The following is a 14,303-nucleotide window of genomic DNA, read 5'->3' as shown; positions in this document are numbered from 1 at the left end:
AGCAATTTAGCGGGCGTTCCTGGGAGGTAACAGAGGGGTGGCTAGCCAGACACAGATGGCCATATTCCAAATTCCAATGAACATTTTGTTTGTCCATAGAGGTTGGTGCAACGTCCAGTGGTGCGACCGATGTGAGACTGATGCTACGTCTTTTTACACAAAGCAGCAGAATAGCTTCACATCTAGTAGTTATCTCAGTAGGAAGATCCTCAGCTATGATATTAGCAAAAATATGCTGTCGCACTGCTGAAGAGATTTAGTGGCTGCCATGACTGCATCTTTTTGAGCAGTGCGACTGTGTTTGAATCAGGCCCATTTTCTGTCTCTTAAACTGCAAGTGCATTATTTATATAAAACAGTTGTTATAACAGGTGTGAAGGTGAATAATGTACTGTAAATAAGGGGCATATTCATAATAGAGATGTGCACCAGAAATTTTTCGTGATTTGTGTTTTGGTTTTGGATTCGGACGCGTTTTGGCAAAACCTCCCTGAAAATTTTTTGTCGGATTCGGGTGTGTTTTGGATTCGGGTGTTTTTTTCCAAAAACCTCTCAAAAACAGCTTAAATCATAGAATTTGGGGGTAATTTTGATCCTATAGTATTATTAACCTCAATAGCCACAATTTCCACTCATTTCCAGTCTATTCTGAACACCTCACACCTCACAATATTATTTTTAGTCCTAAAATTTGCACCAAGATCGCTGGATGACTAAGCTAAGCGACCCAAGTGGGCGGCACAAACACCTGGCCCATCTAGGAGTGGCACTGCAGTGTCAGACAGGATGGCACTTAAAAAAATTGGCCCCAAACATCACATGATGCAAAGATAAATAAAAAATAATAAGAGAGGTGCAAGATGGAATTGTCCTTGGGCCCTCCCACCCACCCTTATGTTGTATAAACAGGACATGCACACTTTAACAAACCCATAATTTCAGCCACAGGGTCTGCCACACGACTGTGGCTGAAATGAATGGTTTGTTTGGGCCCCCACCAAAAAAAGAAGCAATCAATCTCTCCTTGCTCAAACTGGCTCTACAGAGGCAAGATGTCCACCTCATCATCATCCTCCGATTCCTCACCCCTTTCACTGTGTACATCCCCCTCATCACAGAGTATTAATTCGTCCCCACTGGAATCCACCATCTCAGGTCCCTGTGTACTGTCTGGAGGCAATTGATGGTGAATGTCTCCACGGAGGAATTGATTATAATTCATTTTGATGAACATCATCTTCTCCACATTTTGTGGAAGCAACCTCGTACACCGATCGCTGACAAGGTGACCGGCTGCGCTAAACACTCTTTCGGAGTACACACTGGAGGGGGGCAACTTAGGTAAAATAAAGCCAGTTTGTGCAAGGGCCTCCAAATTGCCTCTTTTTCCTGCCAGTATACGTACGGACTGTCTGACGTGCCTACTTGGATGCGGTCACTCATATAATCCTCCAGCATTCTTTCAATGGTGACAGAATCATATGCAGTGACAGTAGACGACATGTCAGTAATCGTTGGCAGGTCCTTCAGTCCGGACCAGATGTCAGCACTGGCTCCAGACTGCCCTGCATCACCGCCAGCGGGTGGGCTCAGAATTCTTAACCTTTTCCTCGCAGCCCCAGTTGCGGGAGAATGTGAAGGAGGAGCTGTTGACGGGTCACGTTCCGCTTGAGTTGACAAGTGTCTCACCAGCAGGTCTTTGAACATGTGCAGACTTGTGTCTGCCGGAAAGAGAGATACAATGTAGGCTTTAAACCTAGGATCGAGCACGGTGGCAAAAATGTAGTGCTCTGATTTCAATAGATTGACCACCCGTGAATCCTGATTAAGCGAATGAAGGGCTCCATCCACAAGTCCCACATGCCTAGCAGAAACGCTCTGTTTTAGCTCCTCCTTCAATCTCTCCAACTGCTTCTGCAAAAGCCTGATGAGGGGAATGACCTGACTCAGGCTGGCAGTGTCTGAACTGACTTCACGTGTGGCAAGTCCAAAGGGTTGCAGAACCTTGCACAATGTTGAAATCATTCTCCACTGCGCTTGAGTCAGGTGCGTTCCCCCTCCTTTGCCAATATCGTATAGCCTTGAATGGCCTTTTGCTGCTCCTCCATCCGCTGAAGCATATAGAGGGTTGAATTCCACCTCGTTACCACCTCTTGCTTCAGATGATGGCGGGCAGGTTCAGGAGTGTTTGCTGGTGCTCCAGTTTTCAGCACGCGGTGGCTTAATGCCAAAAGTGGCCCGCAATTCTTCGGGACACCGTCAGCATCTCTTGCACGCCCTTGTCGTTTTTAAAAAAAATCTGCACCACCAAATTCAATGTATGTGCAAAACATGGGACGTGCTTGAATTTGCCCACATGTAATGCACGCACAATATTGGTGGCGTTGTCCGATGTCACAAATCCCCAGGAGAGTCCAATTGGGGTAAGCCATTCTGCGATGATGTTCCTCAGTTTCCGTAAGAGTTTGTCAGCTGTGTGCCTCTTATGGAAAGCGGTGATACAAAGCGTGGCCTGCCTAGGAACGAGTTGCCGTTTGCGAGATGCTGCTACTGGTGCCGCCGCTGCTGTTCTTGCTGCGGGAGGCAATATATCTACCGAATGGGCTGTCACAGTCATATAGTCCTGAGTCTGCCCTGCTCCACTTGTCCACATGTCCGTGGTTAAGTGGACATTGGGTACAACTACATTTTTTAGGACACTGGTGAGTCTTATTCTGACATCTGTGTACATTCTCGGTATCACCTGCCTAGAGAAGTGGAACCTAGATGGTATTTGGTACCGGGGACACAATACCTCAAGCAATTCTCTAAGTCCCTGTGAACTAACGGAGGATACCGGACACACGTTTAACACCAACACAGCTGCCAAGGCCTGAGTTATCCGCTTTGCAGCAGGATGACTGCTGTGATATTTCATCTTCCTCGCAAAGGACTGTTGGACAGTCAATTGCTTACTGGAAGTAGTACAAGTGGTCTTCCGACTTCCCCTCTGGGATGATGATCGACTCCCAGCAGCAACAACAGCAGCGCCAGCAGCAGTAGGCGTTACACTCAAGGATGCATCAGAGGAATACCAGTCAGGAGAGGACTCGTCAGACTTGCCAGTGACATGGCCTGAAGGATTATTGGCTTTCCTGTCTAAGGAGGAAATTGACACTGAGGGAGTTGGTGGTGTGGTTTGCAGGAGCTTTTGTGTACAAGAGGAAGGGATTTAGTTGTCAGTGGACTGCTTCCACTGTTACCCAAAGTTTTTGAACTTGTCAATGACTTCTGATGAATGCGCTCCAGGTAACGTATAAGGGAGGATGTTCCTAGGTGGTTAACATCCTTACCCCTACTTATTACAGCTTGACAAAGGCAACACACGGCTTGACACCTGTTGTCCGCATTTCTATTAAAATAATTCCACACCGAAGAGGTGATTTTTTTTGTAATTTGACCAGGCATGTCAATGGCCATATTCATCCCACGGACAACAGGTGTCTCCCCGGGTGCCTGACTTAAACAAACCACCTCACCATCAGAATCCTCCTTGTCAATTTCCTCCTCAGCTCCAGCAACACCCATATCCTCATCCTGGTGTACTTCAACAGTGACATCTTCAATTTGACTATCAGGAACTGGACTGTGGGTGCTCCTTCCAGCACTTCCAGGGGGCGTGCAAATGGTGGAAAGAGCAACTTCTTCCCGTCCAGTATTGGGAAGGTCAGGCATCGCAACCGACACAATTGGACTCTCCTTGGGGATTTGTGATTTAGAAGAATGCACAGTTCTTTGCTGTGCTTTTGCCAGCTCAAGTCTTTTCATTTTTCTGGCGGGAGGATGGGTGCTTCCATCCCCATGTGAAGCTGAACCACTAGCCATGAACATAGGCCAGGGCCTCAGCCGTTCCTTGCCACTCCGTGTCGTAAATGGCATATTGGCAAGTTTACGCTTCTCCTCAGACGCTTTTAATTTTGATTTTTGGGTCATTTTACTGAACTTTAGTTTTTTTGATTTTACATGCACTCTACTATGACATTGGGCATCGGCCTTGGCAGACGACGTTGATGGCATTTCATTGTCTCGGCCATGACTATTGGCAGCAGCTTCAGCACGAGGTGGAAGTGGATCTTGATCTTTCCCTATTTTACCCTCCACATTTTTGTTCTCCATTTCTCTGACGTCCTAGTGGATGCTGGGGACTCCGTAAGGACCATGGGGAATAGACGGGCTCCGCAGGAGACTGGGCACTCTATAAGAAAGATTTGGTACTATCTGGTGTGCACTGGCTCCTCCCTCTATGCCCCTCCTCCAGACCTCAGTTAGATTTCTGTGCCCGGCCGAGCTGGATGCACACTAGGGGCTCTCCTGAGCTCCTAGAAAGAAAGTATATGTTAGGTTTTTTATTTTACAGTGAGACCTGCTGGCAACAGGCTCACTGCAACGAGGGACTAAGGGGAGAAGAAGCGAACCTACCTGCTTGCAGCTAGCTTGGGCTTCTTAGGCTACTGGACACCATTATCTCCAGAGGGATCGACCGCAGGACCCGTCCTTGGTGTTCGTTCCCGGAGCCGCACCGCCGTCCCCCTTACAGAGCCAGAAGCAAGAAGATGGTCCGGAAAATCGGCGGCAGAAGACTTCAGTCTTCACCAAGGTAGCGCACAGCACTGCAGCTGTGCGCCATTGCTCCTCATACACACTTCACACTCCGGTCACTGAGGGTGCAGGGCGCTGGGGGGGGGGGGGGCGCCCTGAGCAGCAATAAAATCACCTTGGCTTGCATAATAACCACAATATATAGCCCCAGAGGCTATATATGTGGTAATTACCCCTGCCAGAATACAGAAAAAAGCGGGAGAAAAGTCAGCAGAAAAAGGGGCGGAGCCATCTCCCTCAGTACACTGGCGCCATTTATCCCTCACAGTTCCGCTGGAAGGAAGCTCCCTGACTCTCCCCTGCAGTCTACACTACAGAAAAGGGTAAAAAAGAGAGGGGGGGCACTAAATTTAGGCGCAGTAAATATTACAGCAGCTATAGGGGACATAATTCAGTTAGTCCCTGCATTATATAGCGCTCTGGTGTGTGCTGATATACTCTCTCTCTGTCTCCCCAAAGGGCTTTTGTGGGGTCCTGTCTCCTTTAAGAGCATTCCCTGTGTGTGTGCGGTGTGTCGGTACGGCTGTGTCGACATGTTTGATGAGGAGGCTTATGTGGAGGCGGAGCAGATACCTATAAATGTGATGTCACCCCCTGCGGGGCAGACACCTGAGTGGATGGACTTATGGAAGGAATTACGTGCAAGTGTCGACTCCTTACATAAAAAAATTGACGACATGCCAAATGCGGGACAGCCGGCTTCTCAGCTCGTGCCTGCCCAGATAATTCAAAGGCCATCAGGGGCTCTAAAACGCCCACTACCTCAGATGGCAGACACAGATGTCGACACGGATACTGATACCAGTGTCTACGACGATGAGTCAAATTTAATGTCCACTAGGGCCATTCGTTGCATGATTGAGGCAATGAAAGAGGTATTACACATTTCTGATATAAACCCAGGTACCTCAAAAAAGGGTATTATGTTTGGGGAGAAAAAACTACCAATAGTTTTTCCCCCATCTGAAGAATTAAATGAAGTGTGTGAAGAAACGTGGGCTTCCCCCGATAAAAAATTGGTGATTTCAAAAAAATTACTAATGGCGTTCCCTTTCTCACCAGAGGATAGGTCACGTTGGGAAACTCCCCCTAGGGTGGATAAAGCGCTCACACGTTTGTCTAAAAAGGTGGCACTACCGTCTCCGGATACGGCCGCCCTAAAGGAACCTGCTGATAGAAAGCAGGAGGCTATCCTAAAGTCTATATATACACACACTGGTGTTATACTGAGACCAGCTATTGCTTCAGCGTGGATGTGCAGTGCTGCTGCTGCTTGGTCAGATTCCCTGTCGGAAAATATTGACACCCTAGACAGGGACACTATATTGCTAACCGTAGAGCATATAAAAGACTCAGTCTTGTACATGAGAGATGCACAGAGGGAGATCTGCCGGCTGGCATCTAGAATAAGTGCATTGTCCATTTCTGCTAGGAGAGGCTTATGGACTCGGCAGTGGACAGGGGATCCAGATTCTAAAAGGCACATGGAAGTTTTGCCTTATAAGGGTGAGGAGTTATTCGGGGATGGTCTCTCAGACCTTGTTTCCACAGCAACAGCTGGGAAGTCAGCATTTTTGCCCCATGTCCCCTCACAGCCTAAGAAAGCGCCGTATTATCAGGTACAGTCCTTTCGACACCATAAAAACAGGCGGGGAAAAGGCGGGTCCTTTCTGTCTAGAGGCAGAGGAAGGGGAAAAAAGCTGCAACACACAGCAGGTTCCCAGGAACAAAAGTCCTCCCCCGCTTCTTCCAAATCCGCCGCATGACGGTGGGGCTCCACAGGCGGAGCCAGGTACGGTGGGGGGCGCCTCAAAAATTTCAGCGATCAGTGGCTTCGCTCACGGGTGGATCCCTGGATACTTCAAGTAGTATCTCAGGGGTACAAGCTGGAATTCGAGGCGCCTCCCCCCCGCCGTTTCCTCAAATCGGCCTTACCGACAACTCCCTCGGGCAGGGAGGCTGTACTAGAGGCAATTCACAAGCTGTATTCCCAGCAGGTGATAGTCAAGGTACCCCTACTTCAACAAGGACGGGGTTACTATTCCACACTGTTTGTGGTAGCGAAACCGGACGGTTCGGTGAGACCCATTTTAAATTTGAAATCCTTGAACACATACATAAAAAGATTCAAGTTCAAGATGGAATCGCTCAGGGCGGTTATTGCAAGCCTGGACGAGGGGGATTACATGGTATCCCTGGACATCAAGGATGCTTACCTGCATGTCCCAATTTACCTTCCTCACCAGGAGTACCTCAGATTTGTGGTACAGGATTGCCATTACCAATTCCAGACACTACCGTTTGGACTGTCCACGGCACCGAGGGTGTTTACCAAGGTAATGGCAGAAATGATGATACTCCTTCGAAAAAAGGGAGTTTTAATTATCCCGTACTTGGACGATCTCCTTATAAAGGCGAGGTCCAGGGAGCAGTTACTGGTCGGAGTAGCACTATCTCGGGAAGTGCTACAACAGCATGGCTGGATTCTAAACATTCCAAAGTCACAACTGGTTCCTTCCACATGCTTACTGTTCCTGGGGATGATTCTGGACACAGAACAGAAAAAAGTGTTTCTCCCGCAGGAGAAAGCCAAGGAGCTGTCATCTCTAGTCAGAGACCTCCTAAAACCAAAACGGGTATCGGTGCATCACTGCACACGAGTCCTGGGAAAAATGGTGGCTTCATACGAAGCAATTCCATTCGGCAGGTTCCATGCAAGGACCTTCCAGTGGGACCTCTTGGACAAGTGGTCAGGATCGCATCTTCAGATGCATCAACTGATAACCCTGTCTCCAAGGACCAGGGTGTCTCTATTGTGGTGGCTGCAGAGTGCTCATCTTCTAGAGGGCCGCAGATTTGGCATACAGGACTGGGTCCTGGTGACCACGGATGCCAGCCTTCGAGGCTGGGGGGCAGTCACACAGGGAAGACATTTCCAAGGACTTTGGTCAAGTCAGGAGTCGTCCCTACACATAAATATCCTGGAACTGAGGGCCATTTACAATGCCCTAAGTCAGGCAAGGTCCCTGCTTCAAAACCAGCCGGTTCTGATCCAATCAGACAACATCACGGCAGTCGCCCATGTAAACCGACAGGGCGGCACAAGAAGCAGGATGGCGATGGCAGAAGCCACAAGGATTCTCCGATGGGCGGAAAATCATGTACTAGCACTGTCAGCAGTGTTCATTCCGGGAGTGGACAACTGGGAAGCAGACTTCCTCAGCAGACACGACCTACACCCGGGAGAGTGGGGACTTCATCCAGAAGTCTTCCTACTGTTGGTAAACCGTTGGGAAAGGCCACAGGTGGACATGATGGCGTCCCGCCTCAACAAAAAGCTAAAGAGATATTGCGCCAGGTCAAGGGACCCTCAGGCGATAGCTGTGGACGCTCTAGTGACACCGTGGGTGTACCAGTCGGTTTATGTGTTCCCTCCTCTGCCTCTCATACCAAAGGTACTGAGAATAATAAGAAGGAGAGGAGTAAGAACAATACTCGTGGTTCCGGATTGGCCAAGAAGAGCTTGGTACCCGGAACTTCAAGAAATGTTATCAGAGGACCCATGGCCTCTACCGCTCAGACAGGATCTGCTACAGCAGGGGCCCTGTCTGTTCCAAGACTTACCGCGGCTGCGTTTGACGGCATGGCGGTTGAATTCCGGATCCTAAAGGAAAAAGGCATTCCGGAGGAAGTCATTCCTACGCTGATAAAAGCCAGGAAAGAAGTAACCGCAAACCATTATCACCGCATTTGGCGAAAATATGTTGCTTGGTGTGAGGCCAGGAAGGCCCCTACAGAGGAATTTCAGCTGGGTCGTTTTCTGCACTTCCTACAGTCGGGAGTGACTATGGGCCTAAAATTGGGTTCCATTAAGGTCCAGATTTCGGCTCTGTCGATTTTCTTCCAGAAAGAACTGGCTTCACTGCCTGAAGTTCAGACTTTTGTAAAGGGAGTGCTTCATATTCAGCCCCCTTTTGTGCCTCCTGTGGCACCTTGGGATCTCAATGTGGTGTTGAGTTTCCTAAAATCACATTGGTTTGAACCACTTAAAACTGTGGATCTGAAATATCTCACGTGGAAAGTGGTCATGTTATTGGCCTTGGCTTCGGCCAGGTGTGTGTCAGAATTGGCGGCTTTGTCATGTAAAAGCCCTTATCTGATTTTCCATATGGATAGGGCAGAATTGAGGACTCGTCCCCAGTTTCTCCCTAAGGTGGTATCAGCTTTTCACTTGAACCAACCTATTGTGGTGCCTGCGGCTACTAGGGACTTGGAGGATTCCAAGTTACTGGACGTAGTCAGGGCCTTGAAAATTTATGTTTCCAGGACGGCTGGAGTCAGGAAAACTGACTCGCTTTTTATCCTGTATGCACCCAACAAAATAGGTGCTCCTGCTTCTAAGCAGACTATTGCTCGCTGGATTTGTAGCACAATTCAGCTGGCGCATTCTGCGGCTGGATTGCCGCATCCTAAATCAGTGAAAGCCGATTCCACGAGGAAGGTGGGCTCATCTTGGGCGGCTGCCCGAGGGGTCTCGGCTTTACAACTTTGCCGAGCTGCAACTTGGTCAGGGGCAAACACGTTTGCTAAATTCTACAAATTTGATACCCTGGCTGAGGAGGACCTTGAGTTCTCTCATTCGGTGCTGCAGAGTCATCCGCACTCTCCCGCCCGTTTGGGAGCTTTGGTATAATCCCCATGGTCCTTACGGAGTCCCCAGCATCCACTAGGACGTCAGAGAAAATAAGAATTTACTCACCGGTAATTCTATTTCTCGTAGTCCGTAGTGGATGCTGGGCGCCCATCCCAAGTGCGGATTGTCTGCAAAACTTGTATATAGTTATTGCCTAACTAAAGGGTTATTGTTGAGCCATCTGTTGAGAGGCTCAGTTATATTTCATACTGTAAACTGGGTTTAATATCACGAGTTATACGGTGTGATTGGTGTGGCTGGTATGAGTCTTACCCGGGATTCAAAATCCTTCCTTATTGTGTCAGCTCTTCCGGGCACAGTATCCTAACTGAGGTCTGGAGGAGGGGCATAGAGGGAGGAGCCAGTGCACACCAGATAGTACCAAATCTTTCTTATAGAGTGCCCAGTCTCCTGCGGAGCCCGTCTATTCCCCATGGTCCTTACGGAGTCCCCAGCATCCACTACGGACTACGAGAAATAGAATTACCGGTGAGTAAATTCTTATTTTTTTAATGTGTGGAGTTATATGCCAGTAATATATCAATAGCAATGGCCTACTGTATTGTACTATATGTATACTGCTGGTCACCAAAATGCTGCACTGTCCTACTATATACTGCTCACAATAATGCAGCACAGATATGGATAGTATACTTGATACAGAGCTGCAAGATACAGCAATGGCCTACTGTACTGTACTATATGTATACTGCTGGTCACCAAAATGCTGCACTGTCCTACTATATACTGCTCACAATAATGCAGCACAGATAGGGATAGTATACTTGACACAGAGCTACAAGATACAGCAATGGCCTACTGTACTGTACTACTATAATTATATACTGGTGGTCCCTACAATGCAGCACTCTGAGCACAGACATTTGCAGCACACTGAGCACAGATCTGGAGCATTTTCAGGCAGAGAACGTAGATATTTTCAGCACACTGAGCACAGATATTTGCAGCACACTGAGCAGAGATATTTGCAGCACACTGAGCACAGATACAGAGCTTTTCAGGAAGAGAACGCAGCCACGTTCTCTCCGTTCAATCTCCAATGCACGAGTGAAAATGGTGGCGATGCACGACTCTTTATATAGAATACGAATCTTGCGAGAATCCGACAGCGGGATGATGACGTTCGGGCGCATTCGGGTTAACCAAGCAAGGCGGGAAGATCCAAGGCTGCCTCGGAACCGTGTAAAATAGGTGAAGTTCGGTGGGGTTCGGATCTCGGAGAACCGAACCCACTCATCTCTAATTCATAATCCTTAAAATTTCACAATTTCTACACTCCCCAGGTGATGTAGAATTTGTGACATTCATCAAACTCTGAAAAAGTATTCTTTTCATAGTTTTATTGTGAAACTGTTTGCCATGCTGAGATGTCATTCAGTTTCACGAATGTGTGCTGAAGCTTTATACTGCTCTGTATACAACAGGGGAAGGCAGGGAAAGAGAGAGTGTGAGGGGGCAGAGGCTGCAGCAGCACTCACCTCCATACATGGATCCGGCTGGGAGAAGAAAGGAAGCCGCGGCTGAGCGCTTACCTCTCCACACGGTACTGACAGTCCCGGCAGGGGAGGCGAGGGGCACAGCCGGTTCTACAAATATGCTGGGTACGCAGCCGAGTAGGGTGCACCATAGAGGAGGGCGCCCTACTCAGCTGCGCTAGTGTCATGTGTGACACCAGCCCTACCTGATAATCCCCCTCTGCACTGCAGCACCTACCGGAGACTCACTGAGCTGGCAGTGCTGCTGCCACCACCGCGCTGTGTCCATGCCTTAAGTGCACCCCGCTACAGTAAGGTGAACAAACACAAAAGAAACTACCACTCCCAGGGCTGCTGGGAGCAGTAGTTTATTTTTAGATTCTTCACAGTACTGTACATGCAAAATAAACTACAACTCCCAGATCCCCTTGCTGTCCAGCTGCTAGGAACGGTAGTTTATTACTGTACTGCGGTGCACTGCCGGACACGGGGCGGCAGTGACAACACCACTGCCTGATCGTTGAGTCTCCTGGCAGGGGCTGCACAGGGGGCATATTTGAGTCTCCGGGCAGGGGCTGCTCAGGGGGCATATTGATTAATAGGTAAGGGGCACTTCTTAACAGTGGGCAAAGTGTGTAATTGGAAATTCTACAGTGGGTAAAAAATGTGTAAGGGGCACTACAACTGCCCTTTTCTGTGAGACCACAACCCCTTAATTTGTAGGCACGAGCAAAAGAACTGGAGCGGTGCCAAGGTTTATATTCGCTTGCCAAAAAATATGGCCTAGGCCGACCCTGATGACGGGGTCGCGGCTGTACAGAGCTCACCGGCTCACATCACCGGTAAGAGGATGAGGTGTGACAGGCAATGGCGACAGATTGTGCGAGGTGTCTGTAATTATAGCTGCAGGGTGTGCAGGGTGTCTAATTGTAGTTAACAATTAGCTGCAGAGTTAGATGGGAGACTGGCGGCAATTTGGAGGCACATGCGCAGTATGAGGAAGTCCTTAAGGACGCCTCAGTTGCACAGTTAAAAATATAATTTTTCTGAAAAGCTGCTTTGCAGAAATAGCAGCTTTTCAGAAGTGATAATTTTAATAGACAAGCATGATGAATACTGAAAAAACTGTTAAATGAAAAGGCCAGAATTGAAAACTAAAAATTCTCATTTCACAATTTTTTAATGATGAATATATGCCTAAGTAATTAAACAAATCCCCTAGTTGATTTTCACAGTACATTTCTCAATCACTCTTGTAGATGGCAACTTGTTCTACAATAAAACCTATTGGATTCAGCCAGGCCAGCCTTAACACAGGTGAAACTCAGAAAATTAGAATATCGTGCAAAAGTTGATTTATTTCAGTAATTCAACTAAAAAGGTGAAACTAATATATTATATAGTCTCATTACACGCAAAGCGAGATATTTCAAGCCTTTATTTGTTATAATTTTGATGATTGTGCCTTACAGTTTAAGAAAACCCCAAATCCAAAATCTAAAAAAATTAGAATATTACATAAAATCAATAAAAAAAGGATTTTAAATACAGAAATGTCGGCCCTCTGAAAAGTATAATCATGCATATGTACTCAGTACTTGAATTACTGCCTCAAGGTGATGTGGCATGGAGTCTATCAGCCTGTGCACTGCTGAGGTGTTATGGAAGACCAGGATGCTTAAATAGCGGCCTTTAGCTCTTCTGCATTGTTCGGTCTCATGTCTCTCATCTTTTTCTTGGCAATGCCCCATAGATTCTCTATGGGGTTCAGATCAGGCGAGTTTTCTGGCCAATCCAGTACAGTAATCCCACAGTTAATGCACAATATTCTAATTTTATGAGTTTCACCTGTACAGCCCTGGTTAGACTCATGAGCATGTACTATGCAGCACCAGTTCAGCAGTATGAAGTTGTCTTGAAGTAGTGAAAGCATTTCAGGAGGAGCAACTTTTTTTTTTTTTATTCATGAAAATATTAGAGAGCATTAACAAGCAACTCTTTCATAAAATACTATATATTTGATAGAGATGAGCGGGTACCGAACCCCCCTGAACTTCACCTATTTTACATGGGTCCGAGGCAGCCTCGGTTCTTCCCGCCTTGCTCGGTTAACCCGAATGCGACTGTACGTCATCATCCGGCTGTCGGATTCTCGCGAGATTCGTATTCTATATAAAGAGCCGCGCGTCACCGCCATTTTCACTCGTGCATTGGAGATTGAACGGAGAGGACGTGGCTACGTTCTCTCCCTGAAAAGCTCCATATCTGTGCTCAGTGTGCTGCAAATATCTCTGTTCAGTGTGCTGCAAATATCTGTGCTCAGTGTGCTGCAAATATCTACGTTCTCTGACTGAAAGCTCCATATCTGTGCTCAGTGTGCTGTAAATATCTGTGCTCAGTGTGCTGCATTTTGGCGACCAACACTATATAGTAGTAAAGTACAGTAGGCCATTGCTGTATCTTGCAGCTCTGTGTCACTGCAAGTATCCATTCCATGTCTGTGCTGCATTTTTGTGAGCAGTATATATAGTAGTACAGTGCAGCATTTTGGTGACCAACAGTATATAGTTGTACAGTACAGTAGGCCATTGCTGTATCTTGCAGCTCTGTGTCACTGCAAGTATCCATTCCATATCTGTGCTGCATTTTTGTGAGCAGTATATATAGTAGTACAGTGCAGCATTTTGGTGACCAACAGTATATAGTTGTACAGTACAGTAGGCCATTGATATAATAATATCATATAATTCCACACAATACAAAATGGAAAACAAAAATGTTGTACAGTACAGTAGGCCATTGCTGTATCTTGCAGCTCTGTGTCACTGCAAGTATCCATTCCATATCTGTGCTGCATTTTTGTGAAATGGAATTTTTGTGAAATGGAAAACAAAAATGTTGTACAGTACAGTAGGCCATTGCTGTATCTTGCAGCTCTGTGTCACTGCAAGTATCCATTCCATATCTGTGCTGCATTTTTGTGAGCAGTATATATAGTAGTACAGTGCAGCATTTTGGTGACCAACAGTATATAGTTGTACAGTACAGTAGGCCATTGATATAATAATATCATATAATTCCACACAATACAAAATGGAAAACAAAAATGTGGAGGGTGAAGTAGGGAAAGATCAAGATCCACTTCCACCTAGTGCTGAAGCTGCTGCCAGTAGTCATGGCCGAGACGATTCAATGCCATCAACGTCGTCTGCCAAGGCTGATGCCCAATGTCATAGTAGAGAGCATTTAAAATCCAAAAAACTAAAGTTCAGTAAAATGACCCAAAAATTTAAATTAAAAGCATCTGAGGAGAAGCGTAAACTTGCCAATATGCCATTTACGACACGGAGTGGCAAGGAACGGCTGAGGCCCTGGCCTATGTTCATGGCTAGTGGTTCAGCTTCACATGAGGATGGAAGCACTCATCCTCCCGCTAGAAAACTGAAAAGAGTTAAGATGGCAAAAGCACAGCAAAG

Source organism: Pseudophryne corroboree, chromosome 5 (assembly GCF_028390025.1).
Source record: "Pseudophryne corroboree isolate aPseCor3 chromosome 5, aPseCor3.hap2, whole genome shotgun sequence".
Lineage (NCBI taxonomy): Eukaryota > Metazoa > Chordata > Amphibia > Anura > Myobatrachidae > Pseudophryne > Pseudophryne corroboree.
Note: the sequence above shows the minus strand (reverse complement) of the source record.